Genomic DNA, 20,568 nt, shown 5'->3' with positions numbered 1-20,568 from the left:
CTACTAAAGTAATGTTTTTTTGTTTTTTTTTCATTTTAAGTTAACATTCCATTGACAATAGTATGTAAATGATTGAAAATACAATTTCTTTATATTAATAAAATGCTTGCTTTCTTTCTTTTTTAAAAAATCCCTTGTATTGTTCAAATTCCAAATTGTCAGTTCAACTCTAGTAGATGACACAAATCTTCCAACTTTGCTCTAAGTCCGGAAAGTTTTAAGTTAATAAATATATGGCAATTCCAGTATGTATGGTAATAAGTATGGTAAATCTCCCTTGGCATTCAGGTAATGCCCGATTCCTCCTGATTCTCTTCCTGATCCCGTATCTCCACCTGTCATACCATCACAGGCAACCTCTCTGGTATGTGGTCTGACTTCCTTAAAAAGGTCAGTCTCACAATGCACTCCGCCGCTCAGTGCACCATGGCCGGGTCCTGCAACTCGACTAGAGTTTGAACCTTGGGACCAGGAAGAGCAGCCATAAATTATTGTATTGCCAGCTTATCCCAGGCCTCTGCTGGTAGGTCCCTGCATGCAATCTTCACATATTGGTATATATCCTGGGCCAGCTCTGGCAATGTTTCACCAGGTTTCGGTCCACGATGCAGCAGCTGGGCCCAGACCAAGTCGCACCTTGCACCCGTCCCAAACCTATGGTTCAAGGCATCGCAAATATCCTTACTGGTCCATATTCCCTCTGGGACCACGTTTAAGATGGCTGCAGCTGGCCCCCACTGTGTTGCCACCAGATTCCCCATGCGTTCATGCTCTCCCCAACCATTGAGCTGGTACACGGATTCAAATTGCATCAGGAAAGGCTCTAAACTACCTGATGTACAAGGGGGATGGTTTTTCCCGAGGCTCTCCTCCACTTCTTCTCTATATTCAAATCCAGCCCAGGGCCAAAATACCCCCTCCCCCCAGCTGGGTATTCAATTTTGGAGCCTCCGGTGCCTAATGTGGCTCGTGGTGAGGGTCCCCTGGGTCACTTTTATTTTGCACTGGAGATGCTTAACGGACTAGCTCACCTCATCTCGCAGACTCTGTTGGACGCAAGCAATCTCTCCCTTGATGGTATTGTCCAAGGTGCTCAGCCGCTCTTGTAACATCTCATCCGTCCTTTCCCCGGTCAATTAAGGCCCCCCGTGGACCTTTATCAATTAACACTCGCTCTTGTTTTGTTCCATGGACTTTTGACTTTTTTCACCTCCTCAGTCAAACCACCGCCTGATGCTGAACACAACCCCACTCTTCTATTTGTTGACGCATCCTGGCATCCACACGGGCACGATAGCCATCCAGGTCCTCTTTTACTTTGTCAATTCTTTGATTTGTTGACTTAATTTCTCCTTCCAACTTTTCCCCCATTTGGACAGCCTGGGATTTATCCCTCTTCTATTTTCCCTACAATTTCTTCCTGTTTATACTTACATTCTGATGCCATTTTTCTCTCCATTTCCCCAAAATGAGTCACCAATTCCGTCTCAAATTTCCCAGTTTGCCCTCCACTTGTTTCATTCTTTTCTCTATTCCATCAATTTATCCCCCCCAGGTCCTATGTTATTCCCTCCTTAATTTCGTTCTTTTTATCACTCATTCCCCTCATATTACTCTCCATTTCTTTAATTTGGTCACGTTGTTTATTCATTCATTCCACCAATTCATGCATTTGTTTATTCATTTTTTTTACTTTGTTTATTCATTAATTGTTGTAACATGAGTTAGAGAGTCCTCTCATCCGCTCCCTGCGTCTCATTCTCTGCCACTGTGGGGGAGGGGGAACTGACGCTCGGGATGGGGGCAAGCTTCTATCCTATCGTGCTCAAACAACTCTAACCCCAGCTCACTTCCTTCATCCTTCATCCAACAGCTTTAAGTTTCCAAGCACGCCGCAATTAGCCACATTCCCTGTCCAAATCAACGATAATTTAAAATTCCTCGGCTCTACTAATCACTTCCCCCAAAGAGGCGGTGATTGCCCAAATTTTATTTTCCAATCGCGCCGAGCCAACAATTTGTGCTTGCGACTACCGGAGCAGATTTAAAATTTTTCTCCCGACACCAATTTGTGAGCGGTTCGAATATCCCACACTTCTGACAGCAAATTTCGAGTGCGGAGGTCAGGTGGTGGTGGGGGGGGGGTTCGAAAAATCCTGCTCAGACACCAGTTGTTGTGTTCAGGCCGATTAACACCAACCTGAAAAGACAGCCAAATGGTTTTCATTCAGAGTCGAACAGCTGAGATCCTTGGAGATTATGGGTTCATCCAGGATGAGAAACAACGATGGTGTTCACCAAAACGGGAGCACACGTCTTTATCCTCAAGCCCACCACAAATATACAAACACAAGTAAATTCAACAAATGTTGGTTTAATAAAAATAAATCAAAGATTTAAAATGAAAATAAATCAATCGGGAGGTATTGAAAGGTGAGGTAAAACTAAATTCAAATTTGAGATGTCTCTATTCAGTCACAAAAATCAGACAAAGGGAAAGATGAAAATAAAAGAAAATCCTCCCTTTATGGTGGCACTCAGCTTTTTTGTCCAGATACGATCTTTTAGAAGCCTGGCGATCGCTGGAACCATGTAGTCAACGCTCAGGAAACACACAGCAAAATGGCGCCAAATCGCACCTCACAGTCACAGACGTGAGGTAATTCGTCGACCGTCTTCAACGTCATGGGCCCACCAGCCGTTGTTAAAGCTCCTTCTCACATCACCAGGCCCACTCACAGAAAATGATGCGGCCTTCCTCTTCGATCCTCCAACAAGGGATACTGCTGAGTTCAACCTGAGAGACGCAATCCTCTTCTTCTCTTTCTCTCCTCCCAAAACGCACAAACTTCATGACCCAGCTGAACAGTCAATGGCCAGCATCTTGCTCTTGCACGCAAGCCAATTTGCACCAGACTAACATGAGAATGTGTAGCTGTCTCGTCTATGCTGAGGAGAAGAAAGAGAGACCCTCTGTGTTCTGACCGCCGTCTCCTCTCGATCATCCTCCCTCTGACGTCACACTTACCAATCATGGACCTTGGGGTGTGGCCTGCCAGTTACGTTTCCTGGGGTCGGGGTTTAGCCTGCCGATTATGTTTAGCCTACGTCGGCAGCCAGGTCAGTCATTGTAATTGTTGTTGTTGTAAAACGTGGTCTTTTTATGGCCGGCTTTGGAAATGCAAAAATGTTGGAAAAGGTGACGGGGGCAATCACATATTGGGAGAACTAGCCTAAGACCCTACCAAGTTCACACCCACCACCCCCCATGTGGTGACATGTAACAACTTAAGCTCAAAGTTTTCCCGACTTAAATTACATTGAGATGTCTCCTACTCGTCCACGGACCATGCTCTACCATACAATTCTATCTTTACTATGGGATTCTATCTTTACAACATGTGCAGAGTAAAATGAGGGTTCATTTACATCTGTAGGATGTCTAATAAACAAAGAAGATATAAGCACACCTGACACTAGGCCAAGCTTCAGAATGGCATGCTTATGAGGCTGCACGATTGAAACGTAACATTACAGGAGATAAAAAAAACACACCAGAACATACATATGTGTGTGTATATATGTATATATATATATATATATATATATATATATATATATATATATATATATATATATCTATCTTCTTCTTCTTTCGGCTGCTCCTGTTAGGGGTCGCCACAGAGGATCATCCGTTATGATCCGCATACTGATTTGGCATAGGTTTTACGCCGGATACGCTTCCTGACGCAACCCTGGTCGCGTCTTATGACACAGGGATGAGGATTGGGTTTCACCATGATTCCAGGCTGCCCTACACCCTCTCATAGCATGGCCCAGCGCAGAGCGCCTGTCCTCAAGCGATCCTCCAACCCAAGCTTCCGAGTAGCCAGATTACAGGCACACGCCACTTCACCCGGAATATATATATAAATATATATATATATATATATATATATATATATATATATATATATATATATATATATATATATATATATATATATATATATATATATATATATATATATATATATATATATATATATATATATATATGAATCGACTCCTCCCAGGCTCTTCGAGTAAAAAAAGCTGCATAAACCAACCATGAAAGGCTACCCAAGGTATGCCCTTTGCTGTTTCAAAGCCTTTCCCAAAGTTCCTCCACAGCTGTAAAGACGTTCACAAATAGTACACACATGAGAATCGCAATGCCACACACCCCATCAGCTGCCGGACGGTTTCATCATTTGTTGGCAAATCATCAGCGACAGCACAAACAAAAATGCATACCAACGAGGCTCTCAAGCATGTACCATGTGTAAATGTCAAAAGCAGTCAACATATAAATGAAAAACGAAGACCACCCACATCTCTCACCTGTGAATGGAGGGAATAACCAATGAGCTCTCACATAATCAAACCCAGGTGGCAAGGATTATATAAATAAAGCGACTCCTTCCAAGCTCTTCTCGCCAGTTCACAGCATCCTCCACATTGTTTACAGCATCCTCGGATGCATGGGTTCCCAAAATTCATAAAGAAGGCGTCCCACTCTGTCCAATACTATCTATGAATGGTTCTGCACAACATAAACTCTCCAAGTGGTTGAGTAAATTATTGCAACCTGTTCTCGAGGAATTCTCAGAGTATGCAATCAAAGATTCATTCACGTGTGCTAAAACCATGTGTGAATTGGAGCGGGACCAGAATGCTGTGACCATGTATTCCTTTGACATATCCAGTCTGTTCACGAACATTCCTCTCCAAGAAACCATTGATATGTGTACGGCATCGCTGTTTCATAGCAACCTTGAACCACCCTGTATCTCTGAAGCGGTCGTTCTTTGTGGAACTCATGAATGCGGCAACATGAGCAATGGAGTTCAGCTTCAATGACAACATGTATACGTAAGTAGACGGAGTAGTGATGGGATCACCATTAGGTCCACCACTCGCAAACATTTTCGTCAGCTTTCATGAGAAACATGTGGTCCATGAAATGAACGTTGGACCTCCGGTATACTACCGATATGTGGACGACACATTTGCAATCTTCAATACTCATACTACATGCACTGACTTCCTCGTACATCTCAATTCTCTCCATCCTGGGTTTTCATCCTCCATCCTCCATCATCCTCCATCCTCCATCCTCCATCATCCTCCATGACACCAATCATCCTGCTGGTGAAACACCAGGATGACTGTTAATACCTGGGTCAAGATTGGAACCAGGGTTAGATGGCTCAGAGGAGAGTGTGCATACTTCTCCGCTATCCTGCCTCTCAACCAGTTATATAGTGATGTAGAATACATTAATATTTTTGTTTAAATTGAAGCATAATTAATGGAGAGAGACATAAATTTTTCTCAACCTTGATCAAAGTTGTCCTTACATCATTTTTCATTGAAACCAAAATCTTTGCTTTGTATATCCAAGCCCTTTCTCACTGCTTTGATGGATTTCCATTTCCTACCAGTTGTTTTTTCACCTTTGTCTCACACAACATAATTGGTAATGTTATGCAACAAGTACTAAAGCATTACCTTAGCTAGGAACCTTGTATTCCTCTGATAATGCCCTCATTTGAAGAGACAACTTTGAGCTTTTACCATAAAAAGCCTACAATTGTGAGTGAGGAATTGGCACATGACACCAATCCTTCTCGTGCCATCAGGTGCATAGGGCTGCTGAGTTAGTTTAATTGGCTAGGGAGCACATCCTGGATAGGTCACCACTCTGATGCAGGAAGTCAGGAGGAATTTGGAATTTGTGCTGGCAATAGCTCACACACTCTTCACAAAGAACACCATGGGATCTTTAACATCCATCAACTAATGCTGGCAGATGAGATGCAGAGGAATAATGTGCAACCGAAGGATGGCACACACACACACATTGATGAATCACCTGCTTGAGAGTTCATATCACCAGGATGACAGATTATATCTGGGCCGAGATTCAAACCCAGGCTAGGCATCTTAAAGGTGAGCATGCACACCTCTAGGCCATCGTAACAGCCCACGTGCATGGTAGGACGCATTTAATGATTCTCCTCAAATTTCCAGGCCATGTTTCCTATCTGAAAGTGGCACGTTACAACATCTGCTGAAGGTTTTAACATCATGTTCCTTTCCAGTTGGAATCTTTTCATCCAGAAAATGTCACCAAAGTAATAGCCTCTTCCCTTTCACTGCACCAGGCACCCTTCCGTCCCTTAACATTCCATTGTGCAGCAAGACATATTCAATTCTGTAGTTTTCTCAAACCATTCCAGGTGGTATAAACCTCAGACTCTACTGCATGGTCGAGTTGTCATAAAAAGCCATAATCGGTGGCATCAATCATTCTCTCATTTTTCACTTCTTATTCTGATACCACCTTCAATTTCTGGTAGAATATTCCTCACCTTACTCTCTTCAGTACATTTTTGAATGGTGTTGCATTTGTTACATCATTTCTGGAAGGTGTGCTTTCTCGATGTCTCCATGTTGAGTGCTTTTTTTTTTTTACCCGAATGGATTGAATTGCTCAACGGAATATACAGTCCTTTGGAGGATTCTCATTTCTAGTTATTATTTATATTTGCTAACGTTTTGATTATTTATTGTCTCCCACTCCTCCAACAAGGTTTGAGCAGGGGACATTAAAATGAGCTCTGACCGACCGACTGGTCATTTGTCCAAGCACTTTTGTGTATGTGATATTTCAAAAACCGTTCAAGATTTAGCTTTCATATTACACAGATCTATTCCTCATACCACGCAAAAGGCAGGGGACCGAGAGTATCAACTCCTTGGTTTGTTTGATATACACTTCGATCACTTTTACGAGTAAAATAGCTGAGCACTTTGGGGGTGAATCGTTCACACCACTGGATATCTTCTCATGATTATTCTATATAACTGCACTGTGAAACAATCAAATAATGTAAAATGAAGTATAGAAGCCTAAATTGAACGTTCGACAATTCGAGGTCCTTGTCGGTGTGAAAACACGTTTAAGGCTACACTTTACAGGTTTGCATTATGGAATGGGCATTCGACAAACGTCAAGGTGAATGCGAATAACCAGGACCAAGGGCGGTATAGTGCCTGTAGAAAGTCTGCATCCCCTTTCAACATTTTCACCTTTTGTAACCTGATCGCCTAGAATTAAATTGCATTAATTAAGACTTTTTCCACCTTTATTTACACAACGTAACCCACAACTTCCAAGACAAAAACAAATTCTACAAATTTCAGAAAATTACGTAAAAATGCAAAGCCAGAATATCTTGGTTGGATGAGTGTCCACCCCCCCCCCCCCCCCCATGAGTTAATACTTGGTGGAAGCACTTAGAGAGCAAATACAGATTTGCTGTAAGTCTGTTGTGATAGGTCTCTACCAACTTTGCACACCCTGATTGGGCAATATTTGCCAATTCTTCTTGACAAAACTGTTCAAGCTCAGTCAAGTTGTGTGGGAAACAATGATGAACAGCAATCTCCAAGTCATGCCACAGATTTTCCATTGGATTTAGGTCGGGGCTCTGACTGAGCCACTCAAGGACATTTAACTTTTTGTTCCTTAGAAACTCCAGTGTAGCTTTGGTTGTGTGCTTCGGGTTATTGTCATGTTGAAAGGTGATCTTACATCCAAATTTTAGCTTTCTTACAGAGGGCAGCAGGTTTTCCTTGCAAATTTTTCTGCACTTTGCTCCATACATTTTCCTTCTATCCTGACAAGTGCCCCAGTCTTTGCTGATGAGAAACATCTCCATAACATGATGCTGCCACCACCATGGTTCACAGTAGGGATGGTGATCTTTGGGAGATGTGCTGTGTTGGGTTTGTGCCAAATGTAACGTTTTACATTTCGGCCAAAAACTTCCATCTTGGTTTTGTCAGACCCCAAAACATTTTGCCACATAGCTTCAGAATCTTTGATTACAGACCTTTGATTGAATCTTTGATTGAATCTTTGATTCAGAAATTTGCATACCTCAAACGGGACTCATGGTGGGATTTTTTTTTGAGTAATGGCTTCATTCTTGCCACCCTCCCATGCAGGCTTGACTTGTGGAGTGCTTGGGATATTGATGTCACATGCACACAGTGACCAGTCTTTGCTATAAAGGCAAGGAGCCCTTTCAAAATTCCATTGGTGTCTTGGTGGCCTCTCTGATCAGTCTCCTTGTTTGGTCATTCAGTTTGGAAGGGTGGCCTGATCGAGGCAGGGTCTTGATGGTGCCATACGCCTTCCCCTTCTTAATGATCACCTTGACTGTGGGCCAATGGATATTCAAGGCCATTGAGATAGTTTTATACCCATCTACTGATCTGTGGCTTTCCACAACTTCATTCAAAAGGTCTTTTGAAAGCTCCTTGGTGCTCTGCATGGTTGAGTCTTTGCTGTGAAATGCACTACCTAGCAGCAGAAATCTCCAGGAACAGCTGATTTTATTCTGACATGATCAGAATCACTCCAATTTAACACAGGTGGAGGCCAATTAATTTGGTGCGTGATTTTGAAGATGATTGGTTACACCTGAGCTAATTTACCATTGCTATTATAAGGTGGTTGGTGGACACATATCCAACCAAGATATTCTTGTTTTGTATTTTTAATTAATTTTCTGAAATTTGTAGAATTTGTTTTTCACTTGGAAATTGTGGGTTATGATGTGCAAATAAAGGTGGAAAAAGTCTGATTTAATGAAATTTAATTCCAGGTTACAAGGCAACAACAGGTGAAAAATTTGAAAGGGGATGCAGACTTTCTACAGGCACTGTACCGCCCTCGGTTGTGGATATTCACATTCACCTTGACGTTCGTCGAATGCCCATTTCATAATGTAAGCCTGTAAGGTGTAGCCTTAATCGTGTTTTCACACCTACAAAGACCTCGAATTGTCTAACGACCAAATTTAGGCTTCTTTACTTAATTTTACATTATTTGCCCATTTAGACTTTCTTTACATTAGACTTTCTCTCGGCACTTTATCTTTATCACACAAGTCCCCAAACCTTTATTTGATTCAACTAAAGTAACATTTTGTTTTTGCATCCTGTAAGTATATATGTAATATCACAACAGTATTGAATAAAGATTATACTCGTTCAAAACCTCATTTACCCCAATGATCACAGAGTTAATAAATGCTATTGAGTTGGTGGTTTGAGATGTGAAACAAGTTATTATATTAGCAGAGGTGCTTTTCAGCTGTGTCCAAACCTCATCAAAAAGTTGCTTAACCAAATTGGGCAACTTCATCATGTACAACTGCTTTGAGCAACTATAGTTGTAATAATAACAATAATATGTTCCCTTATGAGGAACTTCGATGCAGAAGGAGGCTATTTTGCCCATCAAAGCCCATGCTGTTATTACCAACATATGGTTGTTTGTCTGTGTTCTATCCTTTCCAAATGGTGAGGATCAAGCAAGGAAGCAGAACATGTGATTTTTACCCCTCAGCCCGAATTTGATAAGGGGTATTGTCGTCATAGGCGTTGTCCGGGCGGGCGTCCGTCCGTCTGTCAATTTTTGGTTTCCGTCAATTTCGAGGAGAACGCCTTGTCCGATTAAATCCATTTTAGCAGGGTATGTTGGGGTTGAGTAGAGGAAGGTTCCTTTCGAAAATGGGCATGCTGCGATTTTCAATGTGGCCTCCATGGCAGCCATCTTGAAATTGGTTTCCATCGATTTCAAGGAGAACGCCTTGTCCGATTAAATCCATTTTTGCTGGGTATGTTGGGGTTGAGTAGAGGAAGGTTCCTTTCGAAAATGGGCGCGCTGCGATTTTCAATGTGGCCTCCATGGCAGCCATCTTGTCCGGGCGGGTGTCCGTCCGTCTGTCAACTTTTGGTTTCCGTCGATTTCGAGGAGAACGCCTTGTCCGATTAAATCCATTTTTGCAGGGTGTGTTGGGGTTGAGTAGAGGAAGGTTCCTTTCGAAAATGGGCGCGCTGCGATTTTCAATGTGGCCTCCATGGCAGCCATCTTGAAATTAGTTTCCGTCGATTTTGAGAACACCTTGTCCGATTAAATCCATTTTTGCAGGGTGTGTTGGGGTTGAGTAGAGGAAGGTTCCTTTCGAAAATGGGCGTGCTGCGATTTTCAATATGGCCACCATCTTGAAATTGGTTTGCGTCAAGGGGCTGAGGGGTTACGCCCGCTTTGCGGTGCTATTTTTAAAGTCTTTGGTAGGACTTGAATTTTTTTTTTGTATATCTTGTCGAGGCTCGTATGAGAGCTAACACACAATGCACAGCAAGGGGACATGAGACAAGAGGGGTGGGAGTGGGAGGGACAAAACAGTGGGGAACAGACACATTAGGAGATCTGTTGAAGGGAGAGGGATGGGACGGGGAACATGGGGAAGAGAAGATGGACATTACAGGGACTTTCAGGAAGGAAAGCAGGGGAATTGAAGGAAGTGGGCTGGGGTGGATTATCGGGGGTAGAAAAGATCAAGGATTTGGATGGGGGATGATAAGAGGTGGTGCTGAACAGCTGTTTTGAAAGCCTGGAAGGAAGAATGGGAAAGAATAGAGTGAGGGAGTATATTCCAAAGGTGGGAAAAAAGAGGAATGAAAGAGTGAAGGTGAGCAGTGATTCGTGATTTTGGTAGTTTTACCAGAAGGGGTTGGCAGACCTTGAGCGCCCTGTGGAAATGTGGTGGGGACAAATCGCAGAGAGAGCAGGGGGGGAAGGCTGGAGAGGAGAGGGTAGAAAATAGAAAGACCACCGACCAACTTGCGGTGATTGAGTGAGAGGCCCAAAGACTCAGCTTCATTGTGGGAGATGCCGATGATCCTAAATGCCCTGGTTTCGACAGCGTGAACGCGAGAAAGATGGGAGGCAGGAGTACCAGCCCAGAGGGTAGAGCAGTACTCCATCAGGCTACGGACAAAATCTTTGTAAGTGGTCAGGAGCTCAAGAGGGCGGAGGAAGGACTTTGCACGACAGAGGATTCCCAGTCGGCGACTGACTTTGGAGGAGAGGTTTGAAATGTGGCTTTCCCAGGAAAGGTCATGGCAGATATTGAGACCCAGAAGCTTGAAAGAAAAGACTTCTTCCAGAGGATTGTTGAGAAAGTGGATGGGGGGGGGGGGTTCTAAACGGTCCTTTTGAAGAGACATAGTGAGAGTGAGAGATTTGTCTGGATTGAAAGACATGTTCCACGTGTTGGACCAGTTTGTGATTTCATCCAGATCTGCAGTGAGCGAAGAAGCTGCTGCTTGCCGGTCTGAGGGATGACAGATAGTACGGCAGAGGGTGGAGTCATCGGCAAAGAGAAATGGAGGATTTTCCAGAGAGTCAGAGAGATCATTGATGAAAACCAGAAAAAGAACAGGGCCCAGAACGCTACCTTGAGGAACCCCAGCCTGCACAGGAAGAGGGGATGAAAGAACTCCATTTAGGGCCACACGTTGACTGCGACAGGAGAGGAAGTCTGCGAGCCATGAGTGGAGATGGCCTTGAGTACCATAGGAAGAGAGTTTGGTGAGTAGTACAGGGTGCCAGACTGTGTCAAAAGCACGTGATATGTCCAGGGATACGGCTCGGATTTCCTATCTGGCATTGAGGACCTCCATCCATTGATGGGAGAGCAGAAGCAGCATATCCAGGGTAGAGTGACCTGGTCTGAAACCAAATTGATGATTGGAAATCAAGCCATTGGAGAAGAGGAAGGATTTCATGTCTGAAGCGATGATGGATTCCATAACCTTGCTGATGATTGGGAGAAGGCTGATTGGTCTGTAGTTACAGGGATCTGTTTTTGCACCTTTTTTATGCAGGGCAGTGATGTTAGCAGATTTCCAAGCAGATGGCAGATGACCTTGGGCAAATGAGAGGGTGAATAGAACAGAGAGAGGGTGAGCAAGAGCAGAAGAGCAGGCTTTGAGGACACGTGGGCTGATGCCGTCTGGGCCGGTTGCAGAATCTGACTCGAGGTTTGAAAGCAAGCTCTCCACCTTGTCAGGAGAAAAGGACACAGAGTCCAGGGACAGTTGGGTGCGACTGAGTAAAGTGGGTAGAGAAAGTGATGGGTTTAGGACACAAGATTTAGCTGCAAACACCGAGTTTAGACATTCAGCTTTATCACGTGTGGTATCAGCAGTGTGGCCATTTGAGGTAAGGGAGGGGATGGAGGGGGGAACATACACCAGAAACAGATTTGATTAAACGCCACCAGGATTTTGAGGAGGGAGAGAGGTTTGAGAGTTCAGACTTGAGATGAGAAAGATGTTGTTTTCTGGCTCTCCTGAGGGTAGATACACACTTGTTCCGAGCTTTGTGGAAGGAACTGAGATTGCCCTCAGTTGGGTTTGCTTTCCATGAAGCAAAGGCAAGTTGTTTCAGGACAACTGCCTCGCCACAAGCTTCAGTAAACCAAGGGGGGGAGGAAGGGTAGGACAAATGAACACGAGAGGGGATAAATCTGTGCATGAGGGAGAGCAAGTTTCTTTGAAAGAATTCCCAGGATGAGTTGATGTTTGAGAAAGTAGTGATAGGAGACCAGTCTGTAAGTTTGATGGCTGCTCGGAGACCCTGCCAGTCGGCTTGAGTGAAATGCCAGATTCGACGGTGGTGAGGTGGTTCTCTGATAACAGCCAGAGAGATGTCCACTTTGACAAGGATGTGGTCAGAAGAACCGATTGGAGCGAAGGAAGAGCAGCAGATATTGTCAGGGAAATTTGTCAAAATCAGATCCAGAAGAGATGGAGTACCATTGGTTGAGATCCGGATCGGGAAGTTGACCAATTGAGTCAGTCCTCATGAGTCGCAGAAAGCTTTTGCTGAGGTGCCATAACAGGTGAGAGAGTTACCCACACCTAGTCAACTGGCGTGATGACAATTGAAGTCACCACATAAGAGGAAGAGAGAGTTTGGATGAGAAGATAGAAGATGGTCCACGTTTTCGGATAGTGAGGTGTAGATGGAGTCATCACTGTTCGGTGGATGGTACAGTACACATATAAACATGAGGTGGGAGTGGAGGGGAAGCCGAAGCCAGAGGTATTCCTGGGGGTGTGGGGGAGTGAGAGCAGTGCATGGAGAGTGAGGAAGAGTGTTTGATGAAGAGAGCAACACCTCCACCAGGACGAGGCTCAGCTCTGTCATACCATAAGAGGGAGTAACCGGGGAGAGATACTTGGGAGTCAGACACGTCTTGGGAGAGGAAAGTTTCTGTGAGGCAGATTATGTCTGGTTTGTCAGTGGCAACCTGTATGGAAAGATCTGAAAGGTTTGAGCGAAGGCCCGGATATTTGAGGTCCACACGTTTAATGAAGAGGGAGGGGAGTCGGCTTTGGGTGCAGGGGGTGGGAGGAGGGGGAGGGTAGGACAAAGGACGAGGGGGGGAGGTACGGAAGGTTGTTGAAAGAGTGTGGGGGATTGCAGAATAGCTCGGGGAGGGGCGAATGAGGAGGAGAAAAGGCTCTGTGGTGCTGGGGGAGAGGGGGACAAGAGAGGGGGAAGAAGGCAGTTGAGGATTTGAGGAGGTGGAGTGAAGAGATGGAGGTGAGAGGGCACTGGAAAGAGGCAGCTTAGTGGATGAGAGGGGGGCAACTTTGAGAAGGATGAGTGAGGGGGATGAAAGATGGAAGAAAGGTGAGGGGGGAATTTTTGAGAGGTGAGAGGGAGGCTTGGAGGGAGAAGAGTGGGATGGTTGCTTTGAGAGTGAGGGGTGAGAGGGGTGAGTTGGCATTGAAGTTGGAAAAAAACAATGGTTGATGGAAAGCGAACATTCATGGCAAACTGGGTTTTTTAAAAGTTTTAGGTCAGAGATGCTATTTAACACAATTCTTGATGGATGCAATAAAGGCGAATTCAGAGAAGGGAGAAAAGAAACGCTGTTACAGTTGGATTCTTTAGGCAAGGAATGAAGGAGAGGTTGAAATGAGAGCAGTCTGTTTCAATAGCAGAAGAGTAGTGCATTATGAAACAGTTAAGAGTACCACACGTGTGAGAGAGGACGATGAAGCATTATAAGAGATCGTTTTTGTTATTATTATTAATGTTTGAGAGAGTTTTCAACAGATTAGGTCATGGAAGTGTTGTGGAAAAAATCGAGGAAGAAGAAGAAGCAGAGTCAGGAGAAGGTAAGCGTATTGTTGTTGTTGACATTAATATTGACATTATATTGTTGACATTAATATTGAATTGACATTAATATCTGCATCCCCTCTGCCAGTTGTGCAACAGGGTTCCTGCGTTTCAAAGTTTTGTGTTGATTTTTGTTTTGTGGCAATTGCTTTGACCCTGGTGGCACTGTCAATTATTACCCTGGGCAGTGAAGTGATAAGCAGGTTTAGCAATAGGTTCACTTCTGTCTGTCTGTCCAACTGACCATCCACAAACGTCGGTTTATGATTGAGGAACAACTTGGTTTCAATTGAATGTTATATTTTGAACATGAATCGGAAAATGAACGTGTAGTTTAACAGTGAGAGTGAGATAATTTTTTTACTCTGTCTGCCTGTCTGGCAATCAAACAAAATTTAAAATAATTCCAAATAGGAAACTTACTGTTTTTAAGGATGTCATAAAGGACACAAACACCAGGCATGAAGAACTAAAGTAACGTGTTAAATAAGGATGTTTAAAACACTGCATTAACGGCAGTAAATTTCCAGAATTCCTTTTTTTTCCGACCGTTAAAATCTTTATTAAAGTTCAATTGAATTACATACTTGAACACTGTAAAATACAAATCACCTTCTTGGTGTTTTATCCTGACTCCAAAGTGCTCCACAACTCATCTTCAAGTTGCTGGAGCGGTAGCCTGACAATAGTCCTCCACCTCCTGCTTTAGGACAGCCAGAGTTCGAGGTTTGGTGGCATAAAGTTGACCTTTGGCAGCACCCCAAAATATATAATCCAATGGATTCAAATCCGGGCTGTGGAGCACCTGCTCATGCACTGTGGCTAGGCTGATGACACGATTTCCAAACAGCCGGTGGAGCAAGTCGATGGTTTCACCTGCAGTGTGTGGTGGGGCACCGTCCTGCATGAACCATGAAAGTCTGAGTTGGTTTGGAGACAGTAGTTGAGTGAGATTAGCATGGAATCGGCGTAAGACTTTGCGGTACCGCTCGCCGTTGACAGTAGGGTGGTTCACAATATAATGGTATCAGTAAAAGTTTTCCAAATTTTGCCAGATCGCATTTTGCCTTGTTCCTATTGACATTTTGAACATCTGTACCAAAAATTGATCCAATAGGACACCAGTAAAGGGTGGCACACTTTTTCACAATTTTTATTGCTCAACCGAAGCTCTATGGACAATTGCAGAACTTACTGAGTAATTGCTAACATCAGGTCCCAAGCTCTTTGCTGTCACAATGAATGATGCAGCAGCCTGACAATTGGATAGACCCTCTCTGTCCCATGCTGTTGTCAATGAAGCAACAAGTACTTCAGATGAGCCTCGCTTCTTTAATCCTGCATGTGAGATATGGTTGGGCTTGGCAGGCGTTGCCCTGTAAGCGAACTCTTCATCTGAACCATCTTCAGAGGCTGTTGATGAATCTTGTCCAACTTCTTCCCTCAATCGAGATAGCGTGTGAGTACCTCGGATACACTTCTGTTTTGCCATTGTTTCTGCACTGTGTTCAGCTCTTGCGTTTCTCTCAGCTTCTCTTGCCCTCTTTCTCTTATCCTTCCCTTGCTGAACCTTGTCTACACATCCGAAAGAGCATGACATCCGGTCTTCTCTTTGGCGCCTTAGAAATTCTTTGTCTTCTTCGGGGATCTTCAGGTCGAATATGTTTGCTGCAGCAATATCGAAGAGGTCCTGAAGATCCCCTAGCCAAGTTTCACGACGTAAAAGAGCTCCATCCGTCTCTCTGTTTTTCTCTTTTATTAGTTTCTTGTACTCCGCATACAGCTTCTTGATCTTTTTTCGAAGATTAGCATCCGTCATTGTCGGGAAACTGGCTCTCTCCCATATCTTCTTCACTTCATCCATTGTTGCTGTTGTGGCCTTTGATAATGCCTTCCCCTCTTCAATGTGATAGAGGAGGTGGAGTAGCACTTGCTCCTTTGATGGAAGGCGAGCTCCTAAAATGGAAGGTAGAGGGGGCTTCTCGAGCAAGTTACATTTCTTTCTTGGTGCCATTATTCCTGATAATATGAAAAAACGTCAACATTGTGAAAAAGTGTGCCACCCCTAAATGTGCAGCAATTGACTCCATTTTTGGTACAGATGCTTACAATGCCAATTGGAACAAGACAAAAAGCGATCTGGCAAAATTTTGTGAAAATAAATTTTGTGAAACACCCTAATTGACAGTCACCATCTTAAGGCCGTCACACCTTGACGTTTTAGCCAGCAATGGCAACGTATCAAAATGTATGTAAAACGCTGGCTTACGTTGAACTTTTGATGTTTTTTTTTTTTTAATTCGGACGTATTCATAACGGGTTGGTCGTATGCATAACATATTAGTAATGGACACAGAACGTTTCATTGTCTTATAGATAACTTATACCAATGAATGCTTAGCCTGTTGTCGGCGTTCACAACCTATGCCCAACGATAGTCTAACTTATGCATAGCGCGCTGCACGTATCGCCGACAATGACGTGACATAGCCTATTAAAAGGCTGCCGCACAACGATTCAAATCATAACCACCGGAGAAATGGAAGTGTCAACATCGCAGTCACACCTTGGCGATCTTGCCAGCGTATGCCGACCTCTGAAAAATGCGTCTAAAACGCTGGCGCACGTCGAATACGGTATGGGTAAGTTTGGTATGCATGAATAGAACGCTAAAGTACGCTATCATACGTCATATTAAGTGGAGTACGTCTTGTAATTATAAACGTGTTAAACATTTTACGACGTACTTGCCGTATGAAACACGTTCCCCATGCGATGGAAATAAGTTGTACGCACGATATGCCAACGTTGTCACACGTCGACAAAAGTTACTTGTAAGTTACTCATAAGTCGAAACACTCAAGGTAATGGTTAGCGTCAGTGTTCCAGACTCCATGGTTTTTTTTTTTCTTCGGTATGACGGTGATGTTGACACTTCGATTTCTCGTGTGGTTATGATTTAAATCGGTGAGCGGCAGCCTTTTAATTATATTATATTATAACTGCACTACAAATCGAAGTGTCAACATCACCGTCATACCGAAGAAAAAAATAAAAATAAAAAAACCATGGAGTCTGGAACACTGACGCTAACCATTACATTGACGTGTTTCGACTTATGAGTACCTTACAAGTAACTTTTGTCGACATGTGCCAAAGTTCGCATATCGTGCGTACAACACGTTACTCATAGGTTAGAAATAAGTTTCGGGTACGCTAAACATTACCTCGACGTGTTTCGGCTTATGAGTAACTTACAAGTAACATGTGTCAACGATCGCGTAACGTGCCTACAACTTATGGCCAGCGTTATGCGGAACGTGTGAGTCATACGCTGGCATAAGTCTTAAAATTTCAAGCATGGAAAGTTTGAGGACAACCAAAAAGTACAACGTTTAAAGCCAGCGTACTACGACGTATGGCAGTGCTTTTCAGCGTGCTCTCAATGTTATCAAAACTTACCCATAACGTATTCGACGTGTACCAGCGTTTTACACAAATTTTCCAAAAATCGGCATAAGCTGGCTAAAACGTCAAGGTGTGACTGGGCCTTTACCATTGGCGTCCTCGAACCAATACGGTCCCAGCATACCCCATCTGGCATTCATTGCACAGAAGCAAGTGGACTTGAGGCCCTTAAGAGACACCTCAGACTCCTCCGCAGGAGGCTCAGCACCCCAGAAGATGTTGTGATTGTTGATAGCCCCATTCAAATGGAAATGTGCTAAATCACTGAACCACAAGGAGTTGGTCAAACTTGGGTACTTTTCCATTTGGTCACTGAACCAAACACACATTGTTACTCGGCTTGCCATGTCATTCAGAGTTAGTTTATACGTTACAGATATGATGTTGGGGTAGAGATTGAGTTCAGAAGTGAGAATGCATCACACAGATGAAGCTGAGGTGTCCAGTTCTCAGGAAGGCAGACAGTTAAATTTCTTAGGACTTCCGACAGCAGAATCTCTCACAAGATCAATGTTCCCTTGGTACTTGGTAATGCTTGGTGGGCGGCCAGTGTTGCTTTTGTTTTGATTTTGACACTTCCGTGTGCTTGGAAGTGCTCCCCAAACCACTGAATGCTCCCATTGGAAGGTCCATTATGAGTGTGAACATTGTAATACTGACAGTATCGTCAGCGCACTTGCACACAGAATTTTGTCTAAAACCACAAAGTGACAATTTTCATTTTTTGTTCCACTGTGAACACTATAGTTGACGTACGGTCCTACTGACTACTTTTTAGGAATGGCATACTACCACCACCATAACCTGCAAGAGAGAAGGGTATAGCGTTAGAAATGACAAAATATCAGGCTGCTCAAATAGTCCACTTTTTTTAAACAGCCCGTTACTCCTCAGTTTTATCGGAACATTTATTGTTGATGACAAATATAACACAAATGAGACCTTGCATCAAGTTTCTCACGCAAATAAAAAATAAATTGTATTTTTTTTTTTGTCTACGTGCTTAGTAGGAGATCCTAGTAGGAGATCAATTTTGAAGTATAGATTAACATATGACATCATTGGCCTTTATTGGTACATTGATCTCCTGTCATCATTGGTACATGGATCTCCCATTTTCTGAGCTTGTGTGGATGTAGAGCAAGGATGAAGATGAATATAGCCTCAGAAACATGGTTTGGCTTTGATGACCCACTATAGACTCCTTTCTTTCTTTTTGAGCTTTGAAAGCTTTATAAGACAAAAAGAAAAAAATTCTTACTCGAAAAAAAAAACGTATTCTCGAGAGAAAGAAAATGCACAAATCCAACAGTTGAAAGTCAGGTTCGGAATTGAACCCATCACAGACAGCTCAACGGTAATTGCACCACCACCATACCATCCTGTTTGACTCAAAGCTTAGTGATTTTGGATTGCAAATCTCGATTTATCCCTTTGCAAGTATCTGAACAGTTTCTTTTGAACTATTATCTTTAATCCAACATTATAACACACCTTTCAGTAAACCTTTAATGCCGATATTAAATTGGCTTGTTATAAGCAGCACACACATTGCAATGGAACTAGGATTACAAAAAACGTCGAGGAACCTACAGTTAGTAATCTAATGGGTCCGAATCGCAATTTTTTTTTAATGTATACTACGTATTTAAACCTTTTAGACTACAGGAGGTTTAAATATAGAAAAATATCGAATATACGCATGCCCACTGCTTTTACCCTAACTGTCAAGTTTTGTTGCATGCTTAGTTGCTGATTATGCAATGACTGTACAATTAATTACAGAACTATAGTATACTCATGGCATGAGAATCTCAATGAACTCGTGTATTCAAGCGAAAAATTATCAAAGATAACATGCTATCGTACATATTCATGCAATATTTGAGCCACGTGATATGTCAAAGTTTTATCAAGTTGGGAAAATACACTCAGACTTTGAAGTGCAATGATCTGAGAGGTGATTTGCAGTCGCCAGCAATGGAGGTTTGTTTTTTGGTAGCACAACAGGAGCGTTGCCTTGACAGAGGGTCATGGCTTTACGACTCCAGCATTGTTCCGTGGCTTCCCACTTCAATTAGCGCTTTCCGTTCTACTTGAGGCTCGTGCGGGTGCGTACGAACGTGCACGGCACCGCACGCGCTCTGGCTGATTGAAACCGACTTGGCGCTGAGTCGCGACATTTTTACTCGCATGCGGAATTGTTATAGGATGGCGTTCCGAGCATTTTCACAAATCAAAGAGTTTCTCACGAAAAACTAACTTTATGCATAGCACATGTGATTTTTGGCCTGACCTGAAGTGGAAATATCTTTTCTTTCTCTCTCTTTCTCTCTCTTTCTCTCTCTTTCTCTCTCTTTCTCTCTCTTTCTCTCTCTTTCTCTCTCTGTTTCTCTCATTGCAGGATGATTTTGAAAACAATATCATTGATCAAACGAAACATTAACCTCGGGAAGTGTCAAGCATTTGCCTCCACATTGAATAGTCATGATGCAATACTATATGTCTAAAGTGATGATGTTAGTTGTTTTCCAATGATGACATCATCATCAATACATTTCATATGTGAAAAGGTGTTTCTTTATTTATTGTCAACAAGGATTCAGATTTACACCAAATATCTACATTACTCTTTTTTTTTTATTCAGGTCGACTGAGAGTTCAAAATGTTTATTTAAAGTAGTTGATCATCCCCTTTTAAGTGAATCATCTCGGAGGAAACATGTGGTGATGAGGTTTTATATAAAAACTACACACAGTATAGAACCTTAATATATAGGATGAAACCTCATTTAAAAAAGCCTCATCATCACTTTCCCCCTCCTGGATGATTCACTCAAAAGGACATTGTGAACGACTTAAAAAATTTTTTTGTGATATACATATATATATATATATATATCTAATGTATAAAACTCTTTCTACCAAATGACTCACTAACTCACTGACTGATATTAAAGATCGGGACCTTACTGGTGACGTAGAAAGCTGAAATT

The 20,568-nt window shown here is 42.9% G+C and overlaps 1 long non-coding RNA gene and 1 pseudogene across 1 annotated transcript in view; one reads left to right on the top strand and one right to left on the bottom strand.

Annotated features, from left to right (window-relative positions):
* Nucleotides 1–284: 284 nt before the first annotated feature.
* LOC147023549 (uncharacterized) lies at nt 285–4,968 on the bottom strand (annotated as a pseudogene).
* Nucleotides 4,969–13,688: 8,720 nt separating this feature from the next.
* The window catches only part of LOC147023548 (uncharacterized), a 45,406-nt gene continuing 38,526 nt past the window's right edge, over nt 13,689–20,568 (top strand). Inside the window, exon 1 of the long non-coding RNA XR_015060278.1 lies at nt 13,689–14,100. This is a non-coding gene — a long non-coding RNA (uncharacterized LOC147023548). The remainder of the gene's footprint in view (nt 14,101–20,568) is intronic.

The sequence above is a fragment of the Eptatretus burgeri genome, chromosome 7 (genome assembly GCF_056783735.1).
Source record: "Eptatretus burgeri isolate ZD-2024b chromosome 7, Ebu_testis_v1, whole genome shotgun sequence".
Taxonomy (NCBI): domain Eukaryota; kingdom Metazoa; phylum Chordata; class Myxini; order Myxiniformes; family Myxinidae; genus Eptatretus; species Eptatretus burgeri.
The sequence above is the reverse complement of the archived record's forward strand: the minus strand, read 5'-3'. Positions and strand labels throughout refer to the sequence as shown.